Raw genomic sequence first — 20,323 nt, forward strand, 5'->3', positions numbered from 1 at the left:
AGATTGGATATAGTGAAGTTGCGGAAGATGAGCTTTATGACATATAACTACGTAGCTGATAATCCAAAGCAAAATTAGAAGCAAAGGACTATTTAAAGCCACAAACCGCACCTGCAAGTGATTTGGTGCCCTGATGGTTATGAGCCCCCATTTTGTTGCTTTTAGACAAACGTTTTAAATATGAAAAAAATACCCAGTGCATATAATTTTAATATAACAGTATGGCTGCTTCCTAGTAGGTAGTTGACTTGGAACAGGTATAAAAACCTTTTTAACTTTTAATGCACAATACAGGAAAATATAATTCTTACGGGTAGAAAGAAAGAGTATTTTTGGCTTTAAATTAGTGTATCCTGAAGACATAGTTTAAATATATGAGGATCAAAAATGATAAAGAAAGATAAGAGAAACATTGGCAAAGTAAAGCTTTGGCACTTCAGCCATGGCCCTAAAGTGCACTTAATTGTGGATGTGCACATGTGATCAAGCAAAAATGTCAGAAAGAGTAAATGGCTTAGTGGGCTTACCTACTACTGCATGCTCTGTGCTGGGGTGGGTGGAAGCAAAATATGAATGACTGATGAACAGATCAAAAAATGGAGAGGGCTGATCTAAACCCACTCTATGTAATTATACATGTGTGTATTTTTTTATATTTCTTTTAGATTAAATGATGCTGGTGAAAATGCTAAAGTTGTCTCTAGGCCACACCTAAAAAAGGAACAATTACATAAATTATATTTGATGCAGCATTGTGGGCCAACCCTCCTAAAATTCATCCTTCAATGGACCTTTTATTATCTGACTGAGAGGTGATGAGAGTTAACATTACATCAATCAATCCAATTAACAGTATAGCCCATTTAGCTACACAATAAGTACTAGGAATCGGTAACTTGAGTTAAGAAGGTTTATTACAAATTAGCAATCAAGTTATGGTACATGAATATCAGCACAGTGCTATAAAGATACAGAGTAACAACTGGGAAACCCAACCTCCTAAAGCTGTGTAGGCGTACCAGTATTAAACAAACAAGAAATTCAGTCACAGCAACAACAAAAAAACTAATAGTAATATCTGGTGCTCAGAGAAGAGCTTCTGGTCTTCTCTTCTATACGTGAGTAAAGTCTAGAATAATCTGAATTAAATTCCCAGTTAAGAGGATGGTTGTTAAATCTGAAGAATCTAAAAAATCAGGGAACTGCAGAAAAATATAGAAATACGGTAACAATTTGAGAAGTAGGGGAAGGTGTCAGCATTTCAGAAGCTCAGTCAAGAGTCTTCTTGGGTCAGGGAATTTGAGTGTTTAGCCTAAGCCACACTCAGCAAGAATCAAAGGAAATAAGCATTGAGGTCTGAACCTGTCAAAGTCCAGGAAAAAAGAGTCTATCCCCAGACAGTGTATACTCCCGTTATTTGCACCAGAGTGTCAAAAGCAACACCCCTCAACAGGGGTCTATTGCCTTTCTTCATTCTCACTGCAAAGACTACAACTAAAAAGTATCCCACACTGAACATGGGGATCACATTGTCCTTGCTTACTCAAGTCATATTGTAACATTGCTGAATACCTTTAATAAGAAAGGATGGATCATTCATCAAGTCTGTAAAGAATACATCATTTAATTTGATTAAGGTGCACAGTCTGAGTAAATTCTGAAATCCTACAGTTAATGCACTTTTCGTTATGAGGTCAAGTGCAACAGGTATATTAATGTTAGACCACACGAGAAACGTGCTAAGTGCACGTTCATGTTATGTATTTGTGACGCGTGAAGGTATAGCCAATTTTGAGCTGCACCATGCACAAAAAAATATTAAAATAAACGTTTAAAAACTAGGGAGCAAACTAAAAGATATTGCAGCGCAATAACAGTGTGATTCTCGAAAAGGAAATACTTTTTGAGAGTGCTTTCCAAAAACTCTAGTTGAAGGAAAAGTACCCACAGCTCATAGTTAAATCCACACAATCACGACACCAGATCTACAACCTCCGAACTACCTCTACTCTCGGGTCACCTGACCGCGAAGTTAAGACCTGCATGAACTTGAATTGTCTTTTACTGTTCAGAACACCTCTTCTCAGTGCTGCTATTCCTTGTTACTTGTATATTATGTTTCTTTGTATGCCATGTTTCCCATTGAATGTGTTCACCTTACTCCTTATGTAAAGCGCTCTGATACCCTAGCTTGGGTCTGGTTCGTGCTCTATAAAACTATAAAAATAAAATAAATAAATAGTTATCATAGATGCCCTGTGTCCTGCACCTTGGCCTCAGAATCTCCCGTCATGGCCTGCCCTGTATCACAACAAGCTTCGAGGGCAACCTTCAGACATCCATGTTCCTCAGGGAGTGGGAGAAGAGTCCCCATCTTTCCTGAGTCAAACTTAAAATTGGTTCTGAATTACATTCTACTGCGTGTGTGGGTGCTATGACATTGGGATACCTGAGGTTTTTTCCAGCTCCCAAGCCATCCCTGGTAATCCCCATGAGGTCAAGGACAATATTTTTTCCACATGGATGGAGGTGCGTACCCACCTTCTATTAGATCGCCAATGTCTCCAGTGTTACCAGATGCCAGAGCAACCCTACTACTCTCCTGCCCCCCAACCCCCCACACTCATATACAATCATGTAAGTTCAGGGTGGACTCACAATCATGCTGTCAGTAGCAGGGCAAAGTTCTACTGCCAAAAGTCCACTCAATTCTAAATCAAGAAAATGGGCTGCTGATGACTATTGAGGGACAGTGCTGGGACACAAATTAGGTTGAAGTGGTGCGTTTGCCCAACTCTAAAGAGCGGCCCGTTACTTACAGTAGAATTGTCCTTTCTTCAGCAATCTATAAATAATTCCCTTTCCAGAAAGTGACCAATGCATTAAAAAGTATCTTGATAAATATGCCAAACTGTTCTGAGACTAATTTTTGCTGTCTTAGTAATTGCAATTGCACAAATAGTGCTGTTCACATACCTCTGCTTAAAACTGATGGTAGCGTTTCCAAATGAGTCAAGATTCACTAGTCTCAGAAAGCCTCTTCTGGACATTTGGAGGCATATTTACTAAGAGCTTGCGTTGCCCTTGTGTGACACAAGTCATTGCAACACAATGCAAGTGCTTAAAATGGTATTTGCGTGGTGTAGTAAATCCAAAGTAACGCAAAACCACACATATTGCTGTGTTGCATTACCTTGCGACAGAGAGGCGTTAAATCGGTGGAGGATGGGCATTCCCGCGCATCCGTCATGGTTTTTGACACAGTCCCTGAATTACTAGAGTCAGTAAACCTAAGATTGTGCTAAAATGCTGCACCTCTCTGACCGAGGCGTATCGAATAGAAATATCTTTATTTCTCCTCGATACTGCCTCTTTCTATGCGTGCTGCATTCTGCAGCAGGTCTTGAAAGAGATAAATGCCTCGAGGGATTGTTTTTGAACAGGAAGGTGTACCTTACTGCACAAAAGTAATCCTGCTAGTAAAGCAGGCGTGCAGCATGGCACAAGGGTGCCTAAATTGGCGCAAGGATGTCACAAGTGCACTAGCGCTAGAAGATAGAAGAAATGCACCATATCTTAACAGTTATAGCGCATTTCTGCTCTCTCCTTTTCACGCAACACAGCAAATTGTCTTGCTGCTTTGCGTTGCATAAAATATTTTTAAATATACCCCCGTATCTCGGATAAAAACTGTTTTCAAGTTAATTTGCCTATCAGAAGTTGCTTCTCGGATTAAAGCGTGTCGTGTTCTTGCATAATTACACCTGACAGTGATCCTACACAAGTTAAAAAATGTACATTTACAATAATCACGTCTGAAAATTATTTATAAATGACATAACTATTTAATTTGAAAAGATTAACGTTGTAAACGTGAGATTCACAAAACAGGCCCAGACATTTCTTTGCGGCACGTTTGTGAAGAATTTCTGCAGCTGGTGAAAATGAAAACGAAAATAAAATGAAGTGTTAACAGGTGTGGTGGTATGCATGTGTGAGAGGGAGAGAAGATTGTGAAGTGGAGGAGTTTAAAGGAAGTACTTGTAGAAGAAGAGGTTAAAAAGACAGTGGTGAAGTTTGAAACATACATATTGAAGAACATCAGAAAGAGATGTAGTGAGAGTAATGGGTGTCAGTCGTAACTCAAAGGAACAGATTGCAGAGCAAAATGAAGTGAAGGGGAGGAAGGAAGTGATTGAGACTCCCAGAAGGACACTCCCCAATCTCATATTTTCCCATATTTTCAGAATTCAAATATTTCCAATTCTAATTCAGAAGAATATGACTTTTTCTGCTCATTAACCTTATACTGAATACAAATCGGTACTAATAAGCATCAGCAAAGTCAATAGGTCTGGCGTGTGTTAGGTGTTTTAGGTGTATGTGTCTGCTGTTGTGTGATATGTTTGGATGCACGCACAGAAGCTACACAAATGCACACAGATACTGCTCAGGTGGCAAGTGGTCTCACATGTTTCAGGTTCTCCTGTTTTAGTCCACTCCGTTAAATACATGGGCTGTCTCTCTAATAAAGTATTTCTAGTTAACCTTCTTTGTCCACCCCTCCCTAAGAAACACCAAGTATTTCTAGTTACTATTCTCTGGCCACGCCCCTCTTAGAAACATCTTCATTTTCTTCCCACTTACAGCACTGCTCGTTGACCTACACTGGACGTCCTGCATTAAACCATGAATGTATTTATCTAGTTTGGAATGAAACTGTGCTTATCTTGTCTCAGTGTGTCCTGTAGATAAATATTTGTGGTTTATGATTGTCAGCGGTACACACTTTGACCCTAAATGCTGATGCTGTATTTATAGTTATGTATTTCTGCTAGGTTGCAGGTAAAGCCCGAGCTGTTATTGTTTTTACTATTGCACCTTACCTCGTTTGAAAAAATAAGTGTAATGCATGAAGCATGTGAGTTGCTCTTTTATTGGTTGTGTTAGCCTAATGCATCTTCCTGGGTATTTTTGTTGTGTGTTGGTCTTATACAGTCCCTCTCAGATTCAATCTGGAATTCTTGAAATAAAGCCTTGAATATATATCTCTGGACATCACTGCTAGAATTGAAAAATATTTACTCCAGAAATTGGGGGACAGGGTGTGGCAGAAGAAAAGGGTGGAGTCACTAGGGGTGGAGCTTGAAACACAGTCTGATAGTCAAATTATGCATTTATTTAAAAACAAATCTGCTGCAAGGAATCCGCAACAAGGACAAATGTGACAGTGTTCTAGGATACTTAATTGGTCACAAAGAGGATGCATTTTCAAATAGCTTAGAGAAGTAAGACACCTGCTGCAGAGATCATAGTGTACCCAGCAATCTTTAGGGGATTATATTAGCAGTAAGATAACTCTAGTGGTCAACCCAGGTGTGGGAGTGTTCTCTGTTTTGTCCAGTCACAGTTTTGACTCATAATGTAACATAAAGGCTTAATGGGCTTGCTGAAAAACACATCATGTGGCATGCAGATCACAGATTTCTTTTTATATAAATAGGTAAGTGGACTACTGCTTTTGACACTGAGATCATTTTGTAAGTTCGACTTCATAAATTGCAAGCCTTTTAATATAGCACAGTGCTCTATCAGTTCAAGTTCAGTTCAGTTCAAAACAACTTTATTTCGATTCATAACGAATCATAAAAAGCACGTAGACATAAAATACATAATTAAGGGGTACAGTTACATCGGGTAGCAGTCACTATTAAAATAGAGCAATTAAAATATTTACAAGATTTTAAAAAGTGCGGAAATTTATCAATAATTACATCGGGTGTTGTCAAAACTGTTAAGTTATCTATTTCCAGAACGTTTTTTAAGGCGAAAGGCAGCAACCAGAAAGTTAGCAACACTAAACATAGTTAGTGGTGAATCTAACTTTTTTAAATAAAAAAGTGCAGGCTTGATTTGCACGAACCCCTTGTTCTTGAGCAATGGAACAATATACTTTTTCCTGGGCAGATCGTATATACCACAGAAGAACAAAAAATGAGCAGTGTCCTGCAAAGAAAAGCCGTCACATTTACAGGCCGCTAAGTCCTCTGGCTTGGCCCATACCTTCGAGTCATTTAACAGAAAGTGAATCTGGTTAAGTCTTAGTTTGGTTAATAACCAGCGATGTAATGGAATAGACACTACTGTTAAATATGGTTCAATGGCCGGTGTAGTTTTGGAAATATAATGCTCCCTCACAGTAAGTTTCGCAAGCTCACAGCTCTCCCGCTCCATTTCTCTCGCTTGGGAAAAAGTCACTTTGAACCATTCCAGGTCATTCTTAACGATGCAGTCTGGTTTATGAAAGAGATCTGGGCGGCCCAGGGAAGTTAATGTTTTTTTAATATATGCTAGCCACGGGATATTTTTCATATTGTCCAGAAGTAGGCAGTCTCTCATAATTGTGTGGTTCAGAGTTAATTTGGAATTCAGCCATGTTTTTAACCACATCAAGATAGGGGATTGTTTGATGGTGTCACTAATGTACCCCTGGCCTAGTTCCGTATGGACAGAAAAGGTGGCTGTGGATTGAGGTAATCCTAGAAGCATACACAAAAATCTGTTTTCTTCCATCTGTATTGGTTCTATATTGTTGGAGTAGCCCCAAATGGAAGCCCCGTACCTTACTACTGAGATTGATTTCGCTCTGTAGAGTGCCAGCATCGCTTCCGTTGGCTTTCCACCCAGACGTTTTGAGAAGCCGACAATGGCGGCTGCTGTTCTTTTCATGGCGTTAGTTTTGACGGATATTTGAGGTGCCCATGTGCCCTTATCGTCATATACTACCCCCAGGTAGGTGAAAGTTCTCACTTTAGAAATAGAAGTATTAGCACAGTAGAAGGTCTTCAAGTCCTTATTTTTTCTGCCGCGTACAGCCATAACATGAGACTTGTCTGTGTTGATTTTTAAGTCAAGGGAGGTCATAAAGACATCGAAGGATGTCAATAGTCTTTGTAGCCCAAGAGGAGTACGTGCCACGAGTACCGCGTCATCCGCGTAAAGGAGGACCGGGGTGGTCAGTCCGCCAAAACGCGGGACGTCGAGTGTTGCCAGCTCCAGTGTGGATTCGAGGTGGTTGATATAGAGTGTAAATAGCATTGGGGCGAGAATACACCCCTGTCGCACCCCTCTGGTAGACTTGAATCCAGCTGTACAAACTCCTTCCGGCGTCATCCTAATGGACGCTTCTAGGTCCCGATGAGCCTCAGCCAGAAAATGAACCAAGGTAGGGTCCATCCCCAGTTCCAGGAGAATGTCCCACAGCCTGGACCTATTCACTAGGTCGAAGGCTGTGGACAAGTCCATGAACCCCAGGTAGATTGATCCGCTAGATGCCACTGTGTATTTGCCTAGGATCAGATGTAAGTTGAGGCACTGGTCCTCCGTCCCTCTCCCCTTACGAAACCCGTATTGGGCATTTGTTAGGATGTTATTGCTGGCAGCCCACTCATCGATCCTTGCCAGTATCACTTTCCCCAAGATTTTGAAAGACGAGTCGATTAGTGAGATGGGGCGGTAGCACCTCGGGTCTCCCCTCTGGCCTTTCTTGAAGATTGGAATGATGGTGGCATGTGACCAGGAGACAGGCAAGCTATGTTTCATGGCGGCATTGAAGACATTGGTCAAAATGTTGGCCCAGAAAGAGACATTTGCCTTGAACATATCTGCTGGGACGCCATCTGGGCCTGGCGCTTTCTTCCCTACTGTGTTGGTTATGGCTTTTTCAACTTCTTCCATATTAAAGGAGAGTGCTGGCTTAGGGGAGTTAGAATTGAGGATAGTAGGTGTTTCGCATATTTGGTCACTCCCATAGATGATTTTGAAATGAGCTAGCCAGTCCTCCTCACTGATGTTGGCCTCTAGGGTATCATTAGCTTCTCCAGAAAACAGGGGATTGTTTATAATGGCCCAGAAGCTGGAACTATCTCTTAAGGTGGCCTTTTCCATTAGTGAGGACCAGGCATCCTTTTTAAGAACTTCCTTACGTTCATGAATAATATTATAGTATTCTTTTCTTAGTCTGGCAACTTCCCCTCTGTCCCTTGGTGATTTTTTTAGTTCATTCAGGAGGCAAGTGTGTGCTTTCGAGCAGGCTTTGTTGAACCAGCCCTTGGTCATTTGAGTCTTTTTCCTGGATTTAACTGTAAGTTCATCAGAAATTAAAGCACACAAAGTATCAAAGGCGGTGATTACATCCTCCCCCTGTTTGGAGTTGTCTTGGCAGATGTCTAATTCATTGCGGGCTTTACTGCTTAGGGTCTTGAAGAACTCGGTTGGAACTACTTTGGACCACTTCAGCCTTCTACCTTGGTCCGTGGGCCGCACGGCCAGCTCAGGCATTTTGATTGTCCCCTCCTTGAGTAGGCCCGCAGAACTGGCAAGCTCAAGGATGACTGGGTTATGGTCACTAAACGCGGCCACAACTGCATTGTAAAAGACGACCCAGCTTAATAATCCAGGGGAAACAAAGATGTAATCAATGATCGATTCAGAATTTCTAGCACTATATGTCATGACCCTTTCACTGTAGGAGTTGAACCCCGGTTCATAGAGGTCCACGTTCACAAGGAGGTTTTCTAGTGCCAGTCCTTTAGTGTTGTGTTCAAAGTGTTGGTAATCGCCTGAGGTAGGGCAGTCAGTGTCTTCAATGTGGCAGGAAAGCCTGCAGAGATGTGTGTTAAAATCCCCCATAATTATAGTGTGCAACAAAGTGGTTTGGCGTTCTTTAAAATTAATCAAAAAAGACTGTAGAGAACAGAGATGCTCAGTGGAGTGTCCGTTTGCTACAGAATTATAAAAATTTATAAGAATATATTTGTGACCATTGGCTAGGCTGATCTCTAGACACAAGAAATTGGGGGAGTTAGTGGTTATTTGTTTAATGGTTCCCGCCAATTGGACAGTAATCAGGATCATAAGGCCCCCTTTGTCCCTTCCACTGGAAGATCCAGTAGCTGGGACAAAGTAAGATGTAAACCCAGGAACCCAGAAATCGCCATTGCAGTCCCAGGTTTCTTGTAGGGCTATAATGTCATGTTGGTTCAGGAAGTTCAGCCAAACACTGTCCTCCCTTTTTGAGCGAAGGCCGGCTATATTCCAGCTTATGAGTTTAGGCCTTCTGTTGGAAGCTCCTAGAGGGGGACAGTTCCCTGTAGGTTGTCTGGACATAGGGGTATTGGTGACTGGGCGTCAATCTTGTTCATCCGCCTGAGTCAAGGGCGTGAATCTATTATGCAGGGTTAAAGTGCTATTAAGGGACATAGGAATGTGTGTGACCGCCTTATGATTACTCAACCTATTAATCGTGGACCAGCTATAGTCTGGTTCTGGTTGAGTGTTATCGCGATGGGAGGGCAAGCTAGGTGTCCTATCGAATCCCCTGCCTTGGTCAAAACCCAAGTTCGAAAAAGGGTGAGGTCTAGGTTTGGGGTAGAAGAAGCCCAGGGGTACGGCACGGGGCCCAGCAATTAAGCCCTCTAAGGGTGAAGCATCCCAGAGTAATCTACGGGCCTCTCCCGGATTATTAAAGTTGATTATCAAGCAATCTCCCTCAGTTGTTTTATTAGTTCGCCCGATCCAGCCCACCCGCCGAACAGAGATAATGGCATTGGAAACTTCGTTGTCTCCTGAGCAGGTCGAATTTGCCCAAGACTTAGTCCTGGCTAGCAATTGGGGCAGATGTTCGTGTTCACCTGACTTGAGTGGGGGAACATTTACCAAGATGGCTACAAAAGGGGCAGCCTCGGGAGGTAGGTTAATAAAAGGTTGACGAACAGGTTTGGGTGGGCTAGGTAGGTTCTGTTGACCTGTAGTAGCAGGAGCTGCAGGCTTATTTGTTACTCCTGTTATACTAGGGATGTCTATCGTGGTAGTTGCTGGTCTAGAGGGCGAGTTGGGTGCGACGCTCCTGGCAACTGAGAAATCTTCCCTTGGTCTTTTAGTACCAAAGTTTGGTTGAGGACATTTAGAACCTAGGTCCGCCGGTGTATTGCCTTTAAAAACAAAAGTGGCTGGGTCGGCTGTTTTGTGGTGTTCATTCAGGCGTTCACATTTCCTTAGGATGCCATCGACGCACTGATGTAAGACGTCTATGATGTCTGAGGCTATTTTTGTTAGTGTGGGCTCTATCTTGTCAGTGATTACTTTTTCCACCATGTCTCTGATAGCCTTTTCAAGTGAACCCACTGTGCCCTTTCCTCCCTTGTGATTCTGCGTATTCCTTTTTTTATACTGTCTTTTTGCCTGCTTTGTGCTTGATGTTCTGCGTGCTCGAGCTGAGCTAAGAGGTTTGGGGGTAGCCCCATTAGAGTCAGCAGTAGTAGGGTGAGGAGGTAACGCAGACACCTCGGGCGGGGTTAATAACAATTTTTGGTTCACGGGGAACAGATGTGATACCGAGTTGTGGATGGCTTGTACTCTCCTTGCTGTTCAGCGATGGTTCTAGCCCCAATTTGCGTTCGGTTCTTGCAATTTCGGTAGTCAACTTCCCTACCTCCAAGGTTAGAAAAGAGAGAATCCTATTAGATTTCCTGGGGACGTTGTCCTTGGGTGTGCCACCCACAGTGGGGGAGGGTAGCTTTCTCTTACCCATTTAAGTCTGAGTCCTGGATCCTGGGCGTAAGGGGGGTGGCCCGTCCCGTCCCTCGTCGTCCCTAGACGGCCACAGACGGCCCGCCCTCTGCCCGGGCTCCGCCCAGCACCGCCCGCGCGCGTCCGCGACGCGGAGGAAGCTGTTCCCTTTTATGCGCCTCCTGGCGCTTTCCCGCAGGAAGAGGAAGCGGTGATGAAGCAGAGCAAGCTTGGAGCTGTAGTCCAGTCACAGCGTCAGGAACCCAGCGGCGCTGCGTGGTTGAGCCTGGCAGGTTGGTGCAGCGTGCAGCATGCAGTGTAGCGCTATGACCCCTCCTGGAGCCGGTATGCGCTAGCGATGTCCCCCGCTCCTCTGTGGGAGCTGTTCCCTTTTATGCGCCTCCTGGCGCTTTCCCGCAGGAAGAGGAAGCGGTGATGAAGCAGAGCAAGCTGGGAGCTGTAGTCCAGTCACAGCGTCAGGAACCCAGCGGCGCTGCGTGGTTGAGCCTGGCAGGTTGGTGCAGCGTGCAGCATGCAGTGTAGCGCTATGACCCCTCCTGGAGCCGGTATGCGCTAGCGATGTCCCCCGCTCCTCTGTGGGAGCTGTTCCCTTTTATGCGCCTCCTGGCGCTTTCCCGCAGGAAGAGGAAGCGGTGATGAAGCAGAGCAAGCTGGGAGCTGTAGTCCAGTCACAGCGTCAGGAACCCAGCGGCGCTGCGTGGTTGAGCCTGGCAGGTTGGTGCAGCGTGCAGCATGCAGTGTAGCGCTATGACCCCTCCTGGAGCCGGTATGCGCTAGCGATGTCCCCCGCTCCTCTGTGGGAGCTGTTCCCTTTTATGCGCCTCCTGGCGCTTTCCCGCAGGAAGAGGAAGCGGTGATGAAGCAGAGCAAGCTGGGAGCTGTAGTCCAGTCACAGCGTCAGGAACCCAGCGGCGCTGCGTGGTTGAGCCTGGCAGGTTGGTGCAGCGTGCAGCATGCAGTGTAGCGCTATGACCCCTCCTGGAGCCGGTATGCGCTAGCGATGTCCCCCGCTCCTCTGTGGGAGCTGTTCCCTTTTATGCGCCTCCTGGCGCTTTCCCGCAGGAAGAGGAAGCGGTGATGAAGCAGAGCAAGCTGGGAGCTGTAGTCCAGTCACAGCGTCAGGAACCCTGCGGCGCTGCGTGGTTGAGCCTGGCAGGTTGGTGCAGCGTGCAGCATGCAGTGTAGCGCTATGACCCCTCCTGGAGCCGGTATGCGCTAGCGATGTCCCCCGCTCCTCTGTGGGAGCTGTTCCCTTTTATGCGCCTCCTGGCGCTTTCCCGCAGGAAGAGGAAGCGGTGATGAAGCAGAGCAAGCTGGGAGCTGTAGTCCAGTCACAGCGTCAGGAACCCAGCGGCGCTGCGTGGTTGAGCCTGGCAGGTTGGTGCAGCGTGCAGCATGCAGTGTAGCGCTATGACCCCTCCTGGAGCCGGTATGCGCTAGCGATGTCCCCCGCTCCTCTGTGGGAGCTGTTCCCTTTTATGCGCCTCCTGGCGCTTTCCCGCAGGAAGAGGAAGCGGTGATGAAGCAGAGCAAGCTGGGAGCTGTAGTCCAGTCACAGCGTCAGGAACCCAGCGGCGCTGCGTGGTTGAGCCTGGCAGGTTGGTGCAGCGTGCAGCATGCAGTGTAGCGCTATGACCCCTCCTGGAGCTGGTATGCGCTAGCGATGTCCCCCGCTCCTCTGTGGGAGCTGTTCCCTTTTATGCGCCTCCTGGCGCTTTCCCGCAGGAAGAGGAAGCGGTGATGAAGCAGAGCAAGCTGGGAGCTGTAGTCCAGTCACAGCGTCAGGAACCCAGCGGCGCTGCGTGGTTGAGCCTGGCAGGTTGGTGCAGCGTGCAGCATGCAGTGTAGCGCTATGACCCCTCCTGGAGCCGGTATGCGCTAGCGATGTCCCCCGCTCCTCTGTGGGAGCTGTTCCCTTTTATGCGCCTCCTGGCGCTTTCCCGCAGGAAGAGGAAGCGGTGATGAAGCAGAGCAAGCTGGGAGCTGTAGTCCAGTCACAACGTCAGGAACCCAGCGGCGCTGCGTGGTTGAGCCTGGCAGGTTGGTGCAGCGTGCAGCATGCAGTGTAGCGCTATGACCCCTCCTGGAGCCGGTATGCGCTAGCGATGTCCCCCCTATCAGCATCAAGGAGCTTCATGCAAACTTTAAGTCATGGGTCTAGATCCTTTTTGTTTTTTTCAATTTGTTGTTATTCTAAGATTGCAATGAAAGGTTCCTTTGGGAAGTAGTAAGATCTTATTAGAACATTGGAATGTTGGCAGCTCCATTGAAAACAATGGAGTGCTCCGGGCTTATAATGGCTGGTATAAGCCCGGAGCGCCAACATTCCAATGTGTCTTTGTTCACAGCTCTGGCTCTGAACAAAGACTTCAGGGAGCCGGAGGGGATTTGAATCCCCTCGCGCTCCCTGAAGGGTTCGTTTTGTTAGAACATTCTGCCCTCTAGTGGCAGAATGTTCTAATAGCCTTATAGCCCTTCGTAGCAGGGCTATACCGGCTTTTAAAGTCCCGCTGCTGTTTTTAAAGTCCCTCGCCTTCGGCTCGGGACTTTAACGCTGCAGCGGGCCTTTAACAGCCGGTATAGCCCGCTACGGCGGGCTATAAGGCTATATTAGTACAGACAACCACAATCACTGCATTAGGTTTTATATCCTGACTTTGTGTTTTTCCCGACCATTCACTCTTAAAATGTCATGTCTACAAGTATAGATGATATGTGATTCCTAGACCTTATAAGTTATGTCTCATTGTCTTATGTAACGCTGCCTGCACATTGATTTACACATGTGTATGATTTATTCTACCTCTGTGTGTGATGTGAAGTGCTCTGACACCCTACATTGGCATGCAAAGCGATATAAAAGAATTATATTTTTTTTAAGTAGGTGCCATTTACATCAATATGTGTGCAATTACTCGTACAGACAGATGAAATTTGCATTCTTACAGTGCAAGCATATCTCTTACAGATGGAGTTGAACTAAGTTAAAAACCTGCCCCCAAATCTTAGTTTCTTTTAAGTACTTGTGAAGGAATAACATGTTGTATACCCTTGTTATCTTCCATTGCTTTGGTGTCTATGTGTTAGGCTCAAGATAACTCTCATCTAGTATTATGCTCAAACAAAAAGAGAGCTGACAGCACTTTAAATTAGTCTTTGTTTTGGACCATGCTGGAAATGTAAATAAGAAAGACTCTTGCCACCTGCACATTGCTGCTGATAACAGAATGCAGACAAACCTGCAGACTTTTACCTCCACTTCATTTTAGCCATTTCACCATGAGTGGTCTCTTCCTGCCCAAGCAGCACCCCTAGATCACCTGAGTACTGCTGTCTTTGATGAACCAATGGAAAAAGAGGATACACGTGATGGGACTGGATATCGATTAAAATGTGGAATGGGCAAAGTTAAATAACTTTTTTACTAAATAAAGAGGAAAGCATTATGTGGTTTTGAGCCAAGGCTGCAATTATATTGTGCTACATTTTCAGAGTACCCTTAAACACATGCCCCTTCTTCTGAAAAATTTATTATTTTTGTTTGCTTTGTTACACTCCTGTATTTTGCAGATACCACAGTGGAACTGTTTTACTACTAGTGGGTAAAAGAGGCTCTCAACTCCCATGGCTATCTGCAAATGACTGCAAAATTCCTTCAGCGTCTCCATTATGAAATTTGTTTTGTTAAATAACAATGCAAATTTCATAATGTAAAACTTGAAGCTAGTCTCACAGTTCAATACCTGATTCAAAGATTAATAATTTGTGGAGTCTTCCAAATCTACAACAATCAGTATGGTGGATTGTCCACTGTTGTATGTAGAAAGTTATTATTTATAAAGTTACCATTGTAGGGTTTAGGGGTGGCCATTAAAAATGTGGTGAACACACACAAAGCCATATTTTCTTGGATGTTCCCAAATATTGTCCATTACCTTTTACGCCCAATTTTTACTCCAATTTCTACTGGTAACAGATGCTGGAGAAAGTATACATATTGTGTATGAAAGTGCCCTAAATACCTGAGATTTGCAGAGGGTGTGCAGGAAGGGTATGTCCGAACTAAAAATTTATTTATTTTGAGAAAGAGAAAAAAGTTGATAACATTTGTACCATAAACCTAACCAGGAAGGAAATCGATACAAATCTTGGGGATTCAGTTAGTTTTAGGCATTAGATAGTTGTGGATTTTTTTTTATTATGTGTTAAATATCCCGGAATGTTCTGTTATGTCATTGCTATGTTAATTTTGAATCCAATAATCGTCCTTATTTTTATTATAATCACCTCACATTTGATCACACATTTGGACTCTGTCATCCTTCAAGTATAAAAAAGGGCTGTATCTCTTTAGCCCTTACACACTGTCCTTTGTGAGGGGCAGTTCATTGAAACACGACTCAGGGCCCATGTTTTATTCACTGATATTAGACATATAGCGAGGCTTCTGTGTATTTTCTTGCAGTGTATCACCGATTCGCTGTGGATGAATCATCCCCTTTTATGAGACTGAACTTCCCAAACAATACCAAAAACTTGTTTTGAAAACAGACTTCCCACTGTTCTTATCATACATCTTCATATGATCACCTCTCATCTGCTTCCATTTACTTTCCGTTCTTTGTCAATAATAGAACCACGAAGCTACATATATGTGGAGTTATGTACAAAAAACATCTCTACGTACTTTCCTTTCGATCGTTTGGCCTCAATAGTCTGCTCACAGTATTTTGTCCCATCGAGATTCCGGTCTCAATAATCTAGGGGAACACCCTGCAAAGGTAAATTAGTGTACTCATGGGGGGATATTTACAAGAAAATTCCAGAGCATTTTGTTATGCCAAATTTGGCAACACCACACTCCGACATTTTCAAAACGTTGAAATGCGCAGCATTTACAAAAATTCGACTCATCCCAGTGTTTTCCCTAGCGTTGGCACTAAAAAAACTGCCTAGAGCCAGCGCAGGCACCCTGCCGTCATGTTGCAAGGGTGCCTGCGCTGCAGGAGTGATTTTTTATGTGCAGGAAGGGACACTTTCCTGCACATATGACGATTTTTACTTTCTATGTGTGTGCAGCACACATAGAAAGAGCAGAAAACGAGGTAAAATAATACATTCTCCTTCTATTGCCATCCTGAGACCAGGTATTAGCTGGTCTTAGTTTTCGGCGCTGCCCCAGCCTTGTAAATCTGGGGCAGTGTCAAAACGCAATGGGTGTTGCGGTGGAAGGCCCATAGCAACACCCATTGCCCGCCCTTTTGCCGCGGCGGACTGCTGCGGAAAGGGGAATATTTACAAGGTGGTGTCAAGCCATGTTAAGTCGCTTAGCGACACCGAAACACCACCTGGTAATTATGGGGAATGGCGCTAATCCACCGAAACGTCAAAAAATGTGACCCTCCGGTGGCTTTAGGGGCTTGTAAATATACACCATAATCTTTTGCCAATATGGTGCATTGTTATGTAAATCTGCTCTCAGGGCGTTGGGTGGGGACCTGCTGGGGGGGGGGGGGGGGGAATGCTCTGACACCTTTACGCACGCACAGAATCTTGTGACTTTGTGGGTTTTCACTAACATTTTCTATGCTCATCCCCACTCATGAAACTACTGATAAAGCCAGGCATAAACCTGCTTCCAGGGTAAGAATGGGAATGGAACATTTCTAAAATTGTCAGGGGAGTACCGAAGAGAGTTTTCCAAAGGTAAAATATTTACCCCGTGACGAGAAAAAAACAGTGCAAAAGCCCTTTTGGGTAAGCATTTTCAGATACTTAGCTGTTAGAAGATGAAATTACGCATGTGTCAGTGCTTATGATTGCAAGTTCTCCTTGAAAGCTGAGAATGTCACAGCACACCAGCACCTAACCTAGAATTTCTCCCGAATTCTCAAAATTCATAAAATCTGATTCAAAATGTAGATGTTAACTTCCATCTTTAGATTTCATTGTTTGTAAATATGGCCCTCTCTGCTTTGCAGTAAAGACAGCTATTTTCAGTGCATTTTAGTCCTTTTTTAATCTCCCATGTCAGACTTAACTGCAGCAATAAATGGAAAATGCATTGTCTTCTTAACTAGTTGATTATTTGTACCACTTTTGTTGTGAAGTCATATTAGAAAGCATCCTACTCAATGTATGTCTACCAAAAATCCTCGCCTTACTACGTTGATTTAAATCTATATTAGCTTGCCCTTGTTACCTGTGGAGTGAGCGTTTGGTAAATGTGATGGTCGGGCACAGATATGTCTATTCCATCCAAGGTCTTCTGTCCAATCAATAAGCAGAGAAGCTCATGCACTTTTAAGTTCTTAGGCCCAAGACTCTCGAGAAGCCACCTGTTTATGTTGGTAAAATGGGCAAGTGTATTAAGTCAGGTGACCTCCATGAGTCATTTTGCTGAGGAAATGTAGCCTTAAATAAATTATTTCTGTCTATTTTGCAGCCTTGCAGTCTCTGTCTCAGTTCCTGTGAGCCCCCTCCTCTTGCTTCGCACCTCACCTCCTCGAAGTGCAGTGCTTAATTTGAACTAGTGGTTGCAGATGAGGCCAACCTGTACCCTTTTTTTGGGGAATGGGACTTTTTTTTTTTAAATCATCAGACTTTTACCCAGAATAAGAGAAAGAAAGGCAGCAAAAGGGGAAAGAAGGAGGATGAGAATATGGAAAAACAGTGAAAGAAGGCCGGGATGAAACAAATCTGCGAAAGAGAGAAAAGGGGCAAGGGAGAGTATGTTGGTGGATGAGAGGGGCAGTAGGTGAAATCAAGAATTGACTGCCTTTATATTCAACAAACATAACACTCAGCAGCAACTCCAGAGTGCTTCTGAAAAAAATGTAGGCACTTAGGGGCTTCTTCATGAGCCCTTTGCGCCGCAATCGTGTCACTTTGTTTGACGTTGCGGCGGCGTAAAAAATGAGCCACGTGGCCCCATACCTACTAAGTGATGCATCTCAGCAGATATGTCCCTTTGTAAAGCCCTGCGCTACATAATACCTGCATCAGGTATAATGTATGCAGGCTAGGCGTTCCCCCACAAAAAAGGTCATAGAAGTGGCGCAGTGAAATCTATGAGATTTCACTATGCCACTTCTAGGACTCCACTGTGTAAAAATCTTATGCCTGCCTCACAGCAGGCGTAAGACTGATGCAGGCGCCTTTAACATGGGACTTGCCCATGTGTAATGACCCATTGCTGGATTAGCGTCACTTTTGCGGCACACTCCTGCAATGCGTCATTACTGCACATGCAGATACGTCAGAAATACTGATGTATCTGTAAAGCATTGCGACATGGCGCACCATACAGTAAATCTGGCACATCCATGGTGTCGCAAGGAGGGTGCACTGAAAAGTGTTGCATAACTGTTTACAGGTAGCGACGCTAAATTCTTCATAAATGAGGCCCTTATTATTTTGCAAATTAAGCACGGATTGGGTGAGTGAGCAGCATCCAGGAGGTCTTTCGGTGCCTGGTAGGGTTGTAGACAAAGCTACCGGACTGTAAATCCCTGGACCCCTCCTCCAGTGACGCTCTCCCATTGCCTCCATATTCCAATTCTTTCTGGGGTGGAGTCTCTTACTTTAAATAGACTGCTGGGCCAAGCACAGAACTGAAACCTTTGCTGCCTCTGTTGCAGGCCATCAGCCTCCATGTCAGTGCTTAGGAAACTCTAGCTAGTTATGCTCTCTATTGCATTTCTTCTCCTCTGGATTATGTTGATCCTCACTTCTATTGTGCCCCACTCACTACAACCACACTTTGAAGTGTCATTTCTCCTTTCTGGCTCCTTCCCAAATGCAGGCAAGTCATAAGAAGTGGCAACAGACCTGCCTGATTGAAGCCTGACTTCCCACCCCAGCCACTGGGCTTCATTTAAGCAACTACTGCTAAACTCCAGATGTATCCTATCACACCATATATTTCCAAATCCTTGACACTGAGAGTCATTGGTGTGGGGAGTATTGACCTGTGACACACATCCTGGGTATATGCATACGTTGAATATTATATTGAGAACAGTAAGTAATCTTGGATCAGACACCGACTTTGACACAGTATGGGAATATTATCAAATAATGTGATGTACATCAACAGATTTTATAAGAGTTATACCCCACTGCTGAAGGCAATTATTGTTGTTAAAGGCCAGAAATCCAACATATAAATCAAACCATTAAGCACCATTATAGCCTGAGGCAGTGAGTGTATGAGGTCATTAGAACAGTCCACCCACTGGGGATAGAGTGTTATAAATTAAAAAGGGAGAAACAGAAAAACAAACATTGGATGGTTGGAGCTGAAGGTCACTACCAGCTATTATTGCGCGGAGCGACTTCATTTTCTGAGCTCTGAACACTCCAGTGTTCTAATAAAGCTTAGTCAAAACCTTCAATTCACATGTTCCATTTCTATTGCCAGCGTTGCCAATGCTATATTTAAAAGTCACCAAGGTGATTATACGCAGTGAGAAAAGCAGGTAAAATACTTACCTCTGCTGTTTTTTTGTAATCTCAGATAACTGAAGCCTCCATTGCTCTTTGGGAAGTGTGTTTTCTTATGTCTCAATACCATTTGCAAAAGAATTGCACAAGATGCAAGCCTTCAGTGTGTTTGCTATCAAATAGACATTTTAAGATGTCCACTGTTTTTCTATTTTCGGCAAAGTCCAGGGATTCAGAGTTACTGAATCTTGCCTTGGGTTTTCTCTATAGACATTATAACTCTGTGCCAAATGAAACCCCCCAAAAAATCGCCTTGTCAAGAATATTGCTTGAGTTTTCTTCTCTTTCCATTCAATGGTTTAACGTGTAATGATCTATACATTTTATTTAGTTATTTCTTTAAGTAACGTGTACCATAGTGTGAACCACTGAAGAGAAAATGTCCTTTTGGAGGTCCAGCCATGCTGCTTCTTTATCAGTATTTATTTTTGTTAGAAATGGGGTTCCTGGTTGGCTGGAGTATGCACCAAGGCAAGGCAGGAACCACCACCCTAGTCAGGGTAAGCTAGCTAGATACACACAGAAAGATAACTTGTGCTCACCCTCTGGTAGCTGGTCACAGTGCAGTCAGACTTATCTAAAGGGGCAATGTGTAAAGTATTTGTGCAACACACACATACGCACAGAAACACAATGATTACAGCACAAAAAGACTCGAAACAGGTTTAGAAAAATAGAGAATATTTATCTGAGCAAAAAAAGACCAAAACGATAAACATCCAAACAGTATAAGGTGAGATATGATTTTTTAAAAGATTAAATGCAAAAGAAGTGGTTATAAGTCACTAGCGATCAAAAGGTTACTTGAGGTTGCAAGGGACCAGTGCAAAACCAAAGCTCAGGCTGACCACGATGGAGGGCAGGCCAGATATAAGACCCATGCAGGGCCCGCTGAAAAAAAATCTTGGTCGGAGCAGAGTAGATGCTGAGGGCTTGATGCATCATTCTTTTCAATGAAGTCGTGTCACTGTGTCGTCGAGCTGTGCTGAAGTGAAGGCAATGTGTCATCATCGAGCCACGCAGAGCGTCGTCATCAGACTGTGCAGGCTGTAGGACTGCTGTCGTCCATTAGCCTCTGCGTCGAAGGGCGATGCATCGGTTCCGATTGGTGGAGTGGTGACGATGCATCTGTTTTGTAGCAATAAAGCTGCAGAACCCACTTCTGAGGCCCAGAACTTGGATAGGGCACCTTAGGTAAGGGTAAGACTCGCAGAACACAGAATCCAGC

At 44.2% G+C, this 20,323-nt stretch overlaps 1 protein-coding gene across 2 annotated transcripts in view; it reads left to right on the top strand.

Annotated features, from left to right (window-relative positions):
- The window catches only part of ANKH (ANKH inorganic pyrophosphate transport regulator), a 549,424-nt gene that overhangs the window by 499,603 nt on the left and 29,498 nt on the right, over positions 1-20,323 (top strand). The gene's annotated exons all lie outside the window — the stretch shown is intronic.

The sequence above is a fragment of the Triturus cristatus genome, chromosome 5_1, assembly GCF_964204655.1.
Source record: "Triturus cristatus chromosome 5_1, aTriCri1.1, whole genome shotgun sequence".
NCBI lineage: Eukaryota > Metazoa > Chordata > Amphibia > Caudata > Salamandridae > Triturus > Triturus cristatus.